Source organism: Chaetura pelagica, unplaced genomic scaffold (genome assembly GCF_000747805.2).
Source record: "Chaetura pelagica isolate M959 unplaced genomic scaffold, ChaPel_1.0 scaffold2, whole genome shotgun sequence".
NCBI lineage: Eukaryota > Metazoa > Chordata > Aves > Apodiformes > Apodidae > Chaetura > Chaetura pelagica.
The window spans coordinates 5691382-5699487 of NW_009952796.1; positions in this window are offsets into that span (position 1 = coordinate 5691382).

The following is an 8106-nucleotide window of genomic DNA, read 5'->3' on the forward strand; positions in this document are numbered from 1 at the left end:
AAACACTGCCAAACCCATCTGTAACAACTGCAGAACACTGCTGTAGGCCTTCCTGGCCTATACCTTATCAGGGGCCAATGGATGGACATCTCATAATTCACCTGAGCACAGGGTGAGGTTTTAAACCTCTGTTTTGTGGATAGTTGCAGCTGTGGAGAATCTCTTGCCGATACAGTTTTGGGGTTCATTATTGGCTTGTTGAAATGCAACTTCTGTTGATGTGACACACTTTGTTACAAAACTGGGACAGGGTGACCTGCAATGTGCTTGACTTCATTATTTTTCTGAATATACGTATTATCTCAATGCCTACCCATGCATTAACCCTGTGTGTGTAGAAGCTGGAGGAAGTTAATGCATATGTGGCATAGCACTAACTCTAAGGGAGCTCCCTGAGACGAAGATGGAGAAACCATCTGTCGCAATCTGGTCTCTCCCACTGAAGAGTGGCCAGAGTACCTGGCCACATGACTGACTGGATTTAGGTGAGTCAGGTGAATTTGTCACCACTGTAAAATACCAAACCAATTACAGCTTGTATTGTTTTCCTCTTCTTGGTAACGATATACGTTTGTTTTGGCAAAGAACTCCAGTGTCCTCAAGAGCCTCTGTGCTTCACAGCTGTCCTGTCTGTGCATAGTAACTTGTGCTGCAACAGTACTGAGGTGAGACCTGGACAGACATCAGCATCCTCCCCTTAGGTTCTGCTTTCCCTGGGGCAGAAGGCTGCGTGACTGCTTATGCAGGAGCCGCAAAATGTTCTGGGAGATCTTGCAGTCTAAACTGCAGGAGTCAAATCAGCAGAGTTTGCTGGAACCTTGGATTGAAAGTAAATTTTTGTTGACCATCCTCTCAAATCTTGTATTTGATCATAATAGATCAGAAGAGGAAAATTAGTTTTTCCTTTTCCCCCAAATAATACTCAGTTAGACAACTTGGAGCAGGCTACTCATTGAACTAGATGGTCTGCTTTAACAATTTTCTGCCTGCAAAGACTCCAGTGAGATCCCCAGCTTTTAGACTTAAGAACTTAGTTTCAAGGCCTTGGTGATGACCCTTCCTGGTTCACTGGCTTGATTTTCCTTAAAATGTCAGCTTCACACACACTGCTTTGTGTGATTTACAATATTTTTAAAGTATCAAAATCTTAGCCTTAATAAGCATATTTTTTTAAAATATGGATGTATTTTGATATAAATCTGTATTAAATAATTTTAAAGGACTTTAAAAATGGATAACCTTTTTTTTCCTCGTGGCAATAATTCAACCTTCCCACTCCTGGATTTACAGGTGAAAAAAATACACAGTACAGACTGAAAATTGCAGAGAGCTTTGATTTTATTTTAATCTCAGGTTAAATCAAAGCAAACCTGAAGCAGCAGAATTAAGAGGTACACTTTGTTAGCTTCTGTGTTCTGTCTGGGAGCCTGCACCAACAGTAATCTCTGTAGGTTTAAATGTCTCAGCCTTTAGAATTGGGCCAATCTTTTAAATTCAGATGTGGCTTTGAAAAGAGATGAGAAAGTCCATGTTACATTTTCCACTGCAGTAGTTACTTGGCTCCTTCGCAGGTAGGTGCTGCAGCAGACAAGCAGGGAGGCACCAATGACAGCAGGATAATCCTGGTGAGCCCAAGCAGAGGATCAGGTGCACAAGGTGCAAGCATCCAGGGCACATTGGTGATGGGATGTGAAGTGGCTTAGGCAGGAAGCCACAAAGAGCTGTGGCAACAGCAAATAGCCACGACCACGGGCAGTGTGGCTTCCTCCATTGAGGAAGATCCTGCACCCAGGGCCTGGCTTTACTGGAGCATGACTGGAAGTGATGGGGTGCAGCAGCATCCATCCACTTCCAAGCACATGACTGCCACTCGAGGCACACTGGGGGCATCTGGGTATTCCTGAGGCACTTTCTGGCACCTTCACTTTAGGGAAGCAGAGGAATTGCCTAAATACTGGCCATTCCTTAGCATGTGATCACCTACTGGATGTAATATCACCATACCATCTGATTTTCCCATTCTCATGCCACCCTACCCACTTCCATTCCTCTTTCTGTAGTAGTTTTCTTCCTCCTATTCATCCTTTCTCATATTTCCTTTTTTTTTTTTTGGTGATTATTTAATTTTATCTGAACAAGTTTATTTCTTTCTGTTCCACTTTTCACCTTTTAAATGTATGCAAAGGTTATAAAGGTATTCCTTGCATCTCTTCCAGCTGTATTCAGCATTGCCTGAGTTAGAGTGTGGCCTGATCTGTGTAAAAAAGGGAAGTAACGTAGCTGCTGCAAGTCAAGCTTAAATGTGATCTATGGATCAATGGATAGAATCATAGAATCATTAAGGTTGGAAGGGATATTGAAGCTCATCAAGTCCCAACCCCCCTGCCATGAGCAGGGAACCCCACCACTAGATCAGGTTGCACAAAACCTCATCCAACCTGGCCTTAAAAACCTCTGGGGATGGGGCATCAACAACACCCCAGGGCAACCCATTCCAGGTCCTCACCACCCTTAGGGTGAAGAAGTAAGCAAGCAGTAACAGATGGTAAGAGTTGTTTCACTCTTGTTTTACTGAGATACTTTTTGTACAGCAATTGCTAGAGTCTGATGGTGATTAGGGTTTTGTTGATAGAAGCTGTGGTTGGCTGGTGCCTTTGAAAAGCAAGTTATTTATTTTGGTGTCTAACTACGAACTTGAAAATTTTGGCCAAGGCACTTTGCTCAAGGTCATTATCCTGACTCAGGGACAAAAACTGGGAAGAAAGCCCAAATCTTTTCAGGTCTCCCTTCCTATTGATATTCTGTACAGTTTTAGTGAAGCAGATGTTTATATAGTCAGTTTATATACCAGATTATAATGAAGTGATTGATCAGAAATAATTTGTGTGGAGTTAAACGCAGGTCCTGTGAAGTAGCACAGCTACTTTGTGGAAGTTTTTGGAATGAGACAGCCCCAGAGTAGAATTTTTGCATGGTAGCACAAGGGAAAATTACTCCTGCCTTCACAACACAGTGCACCCTTTCCTTTACTGTGTCTGGATTAGTTCCTGGGACTGTAGAAACACAGCTGAGAGAGCAAGTGTGAGCTGGCACAGCTACTTGTGGAGCCCTGAGAGGAGCAGACCTGAGGTTTAAGGCCCCAAATTGCCAACTGCACTCAGGGATGGGGAGCCGGGTTGATCACAGATCCTTTGTGTTCCTGTGAAGATCAGAAGAGTTTCATATGTCAATGTAAGACCTTGAACTTATTCAAATTATCACAGTGAGAGGATTTCTCAGAGGACATTATATTAAGAAACCAGTTCCCATCCAGTTTCCTTAGGAAACAAGACAACTGTGTTCTGTAATTGCTATGGTTTCTGGGTTAGTTTCAAGGCAAGGTCAGGCAATAGTATATTTTCATGTTTCATTATGATCTGAGCATTTTCTTACTCAAGACAGCATGTGTTTAAGAGTTCACAATCCTGGGAACACAGTGAAGTACAGGTAGGTTTTCCTACCACAAGGGACTGAGAACAAATCAAGCAATGCAGCCTCTGAAGAGTTTTAATAGCCAGTCTTCTAAGACTGCTCCACATTGCCATTTTCAAATCACTTTGATTGGATTTGCAGAACCTGGACTTCATTGGAAACATCATTTTCTTGTAGACTGCCTGTGAAGTGTTCTAACAGATGTGGTGAAAATGAATAAGTATCTCAAAGTAATTCCCACATCATCTCTGTCTCTGCTCTGAATGTAGTTATTTATTTCTAGTTTTCCTGTCACAGAGGTAAAATTTTCCTTCCTCTGTTTAGAATTCCAGCAGAGAAGAGGGACTAAGCACCCAAGTTTGGCTCAAATAAATGAAAAATGAACTCTGAATTCCTTTTTGTGCCTTTGAAAGTGTTCTCCATGTGTATAATTAGTCAAAAAAACCTGGATTCCCTACTGGTAATTGCTGAAGCTAACAGCCATGCTGCATAAATAAAGCACATTTTAGTCACCATGTTTTTACTATAGTTATTCAGCCTGGAAAGCTGACAGATACCGGCTTCAAATGCATGACATTTCCTGCAGAATCTCAGGTTAAATAAAACTGAAGGTTCAGAAATGCATTTGGTTCCTGTGTGGAAATGTTGAGCCTTCCTGGATTAATTCTTTCAAATAAGCAAATGGCTAGGTAACAAAAGAAAAAACAAACTGAAGTTTGTGTTTCACACTACAAGTGACCTGGCCAAGTGTGGCTAGAATTCCCTTTTAAAATCAAACAACATTGATGCATCTCCCAGGGTCCTGTAGTAGGAATGCTAAAAGGATTAAAACTACTCAGGTCACACAACTTTATTTTACTCTTTACAAAGGGCATGTTAAATCCGAGACTTTATACTCCTTGTTTACATAGATATGGGTACATGGCAGGAAATTACATAATTTAACCTGTGCCATGAAGAAAAACACCCCTTTGTGTTCAGTTTTGGAGTCAAATACACAAGGATCTGAATTTTCTCCACTTATTTCCCACTGAAGTCTTTTTCATTAAAAAGTAATAACACAGCAAAAAAGAAGTTACAAAAACAGTATTATGATAATATAAATATTTAAGTGAAAACAGCTTTGTAGTTAGTAAATGCTTGAGTAGAAGCAGTCTATCCACACACCCTCCTTTATAAGCATTGCAGAATTGTTTGAAAGCAAAAGAAAACTAGGGGCTTATTTTTAATTTGTTATTATGCAGTTTTCAAAGGTGGAACAAGGTACCCGATCTGGACAGAAGGGGGATACAATGAACAGGAGGAATAATAAATCAGTATAAATAATTAACAGCTCACTAGGTTTTAAAAAATGAGTTAATGATAATTATTTGAAGTTTTGTTAACAGATCTAAAATCTTTTAAAATTAATTTCAAATACTCGTTAGCCCTTTAAGACCACTCTCAGAGAGGTAGCAGAACTTTGAAGACAGAGAGATGCCCACAATATTTGATGCAAAGTTTACAGCCAACTAAATGAGCCAAGCACTCTCAAAAAAGGAATGTTAAGCATCGGGATAAGGGATTATAGTTGATCCAGATTGTAATTTCCAAGAAGATTGTATTGTGCCTCTTGAATCTCCTGTGCACCCTGGAAAACTCTCAGACATTCTCCCCCAGTGTCAGCCCAGCACATCTAGAGCTCAGGCTGGCAGGTCTGGTGTTATTGCTGGACCTATTAAGAAATTACCTTCTGCATCCTTTTGCTCACAGTGCAAATGTACTGTTAACATCAAGGAAAAAAGCCACATGCAAGTAATTATTGTGAAATGGGATATATCTAGGTTCCATGGTGTAAAACCTACTGACATGCAAAAGCCCCAAAGTCACTTCAGCAGCAGATGTTAAAGACATAAAACAATTATATAAGTAGTTAAGCTCAATTTCCTGCTGTTGCAGGATGGTTTTTTCCAATCAGTATATTTCCTAAGGCACTGCCCAAAATAATTTTCAGTATCTTAGTTAGGAGTGATGGAAGCCTTTGGGCAGTTACTCCACACTCTTATCAGAGATACCAAATTAGAGAAGTCTAAAGTATGGGCCAGACTCTTTTCAGGGGTGCCCAGCAACAGGATGAGCAGCAACAAGGCAAAAACTGGAACACAGGAAGTTCCATCTGAGCACAAGGAAAAACTTACTTACTTTGAGGGTGACAGAGTACTGAAACAGAGGGGCTGTGGAGTCTCCTCCAGAGATATTCAAAACGTACCTGGATGCAATCCTGTGCAGCCTGCTCTAGGTGAACCTGCTGTAACAGTGGGGTGGGACTAGATGATCTCCAAAGGTCCCTTCCAACCCCTACTATTCTGTGATTTATCAGTTCTATCTATCTTATCTTCTCTGTGCATGTTAGGACCTAATTATATCCTCTACAAGGTCTTTTGCACTGCTTTTTGTAATTTCCCATGCAAGGAACAGCCCTTTGAGATTTCGTGCACTAAACTAATAAATTACTATTTTGCATGACATATCACAATACTTAGCAGAAGAAGTTCTTTTCAGATCTCACTCATCTTAACCTTTCATCTTTATATTTGTCCCACAGAAAAAAAAGAACATCTTCCACCAAATCTAGTAATGCAAATTATTCAACTTTCATTTCACATGTAGCTCATAATCTTTTTGCCTTTGCAGCTTCTCTCAGTACTATAAATAAATTACAGCTGCTAGAATCAGCTCTGTCTATCAGATTTGGGAAAAAGTTACTAATTTTCTCTATTTCTTAGCAAAAGATGGAAGTCTGTTCAGTAAAGCAAAAGTTGACTAGAGTTAAAATTAACTAGAGGAAATACAATGCACAATTATGACAGAGTACTCACAGCCACAGATGCAGTATGAATAGTGTTCCAAGTGTATTGGCATGACAGGAAAACAGGAGCATTTCTAAATTACTAGGAGTTCACTTGCGACACAAACTTGGCACAAAATCTGTAAGGGGTAGAGGACATGCACCAAATTTTTAGAATTCCATCAAGCCATTCAGCCCAAAGCCCATCTCACTTGATAGCACCACATGCATTCAAACCTTCAGTTGCCACATCTTGCTCCAGTGTGCCTGACACCTTTCTCATACATGTGTCATGGTGACATTGGCTGGAGCACGCTGGTGAAAGCACAACTCTGCAGCAAGCATCACCAGGGACAGGGAGAGCCTGTGCAGCTTCTCAGAGCCTTAAACCAGCCCTGCCTGGCCAAGAGTTGGGCTCTGACATGCATCACTGAGGCAGAAAAAACATACACTTTAAAAAAGCTGATAAACTTTTACAGTGTAATGACACACCTGTAAAGAGGGGGGAAAGCACAGCATTTTAAGTAGGAAGCTAAATGGACCCTCACTAGAAACGGAAGTGGTGCTCCTACAAAATAGAACTATTTGTTATTAATGGAAACATTAGTCAATAAAGACTGTGGTGTAAAACAAGCAATTTAGGGCCATATGCTTATTTATTTGATCCAACAGCATTTGCTAAATGTCAGCATTTTTGCTAGTAGGTGGTTCTGTAGCCATCAGAGTGGTAACAAATCCTTCTTCCTCAGCAGCAAACAAGGTACAGGCTAGGGCAGTGGGGAGAGGACTGCTGAGGGCACATAAAAAGCTGTATTTAAACAGTTGTGTTTGCTTTTCTGGGGGAAAAAAAAAAAAAAAAAAGAATACTGGCACTTTGCAAGTGCTGCCAACACAAACCCTCTGAGCAAGCCAGCTGATATCAGCTGACCAAGGACTTTGGACATTTTATCCATCCCTCTTCAAACAGGCAACCTTTTGTCTGGGCTGTTTCACCAAAACAAGCCTGGGAGTAGAAGCAGAAGCCTGCCTATGGAAGGCATGGTTAAGTTAATGCAATCTGATACACAGCACCAGACGTTACATGAACTGAGCTCAAGATCAAACATGGTTTGATCCCCTCAAATAAAATGGGGTTTTTACTATACTGGATGTGCTGTGGGATAAATGCATAAGGGAACATTGTCTTCCTTGTTGCCTGGAGCTTCACCACCAGCATTTACAAGAGGAACCTAACAGCACACGTGTACGGTATGATGTTTTCTTGGACATGGCCAGTTTTGTCTGGTCTAGACTGGTGACGAGGAATAGCAGCCTCATGTCTTTGCCTAGATTAAGTGGCAATAATTTGCACCACAAAACTTGCTACTGAAACTAGCTGGCAGATGGAGGGATTTGGACTGTGGTGGCAGTGTCTCTGGTATGAGATCTGTTCACTATCACCAGAATAAATGTGGCTGGCCTCAGACATGGAACACAAAGGTGTATTTCCCATAGTCATATTAGCCAGAGTTCACCATATGAATGTAAAGTCCATGTTATGATTTTATGCTCACTGTGGCAGAATGCATGGAAATGTGTCTGTAAGGGCAGGTAAGTCAGGCCATACCTCATCAAGCACAAAGCCTTTTGATAAAACAATTAACATGTTTACATTTTTGGAACAAATCAGAACCAGCAGAAGGAATTTAGTGCAGATGAGCACTCTGCATTGAGTGGCTCTGCTGCTTTCACTTGGCCCTGGCAGCCAAGTAAAAGATGGATGTCTTGCCTTGTCAGGCTATATCTTAAACTACTCCATGCTGGATTCC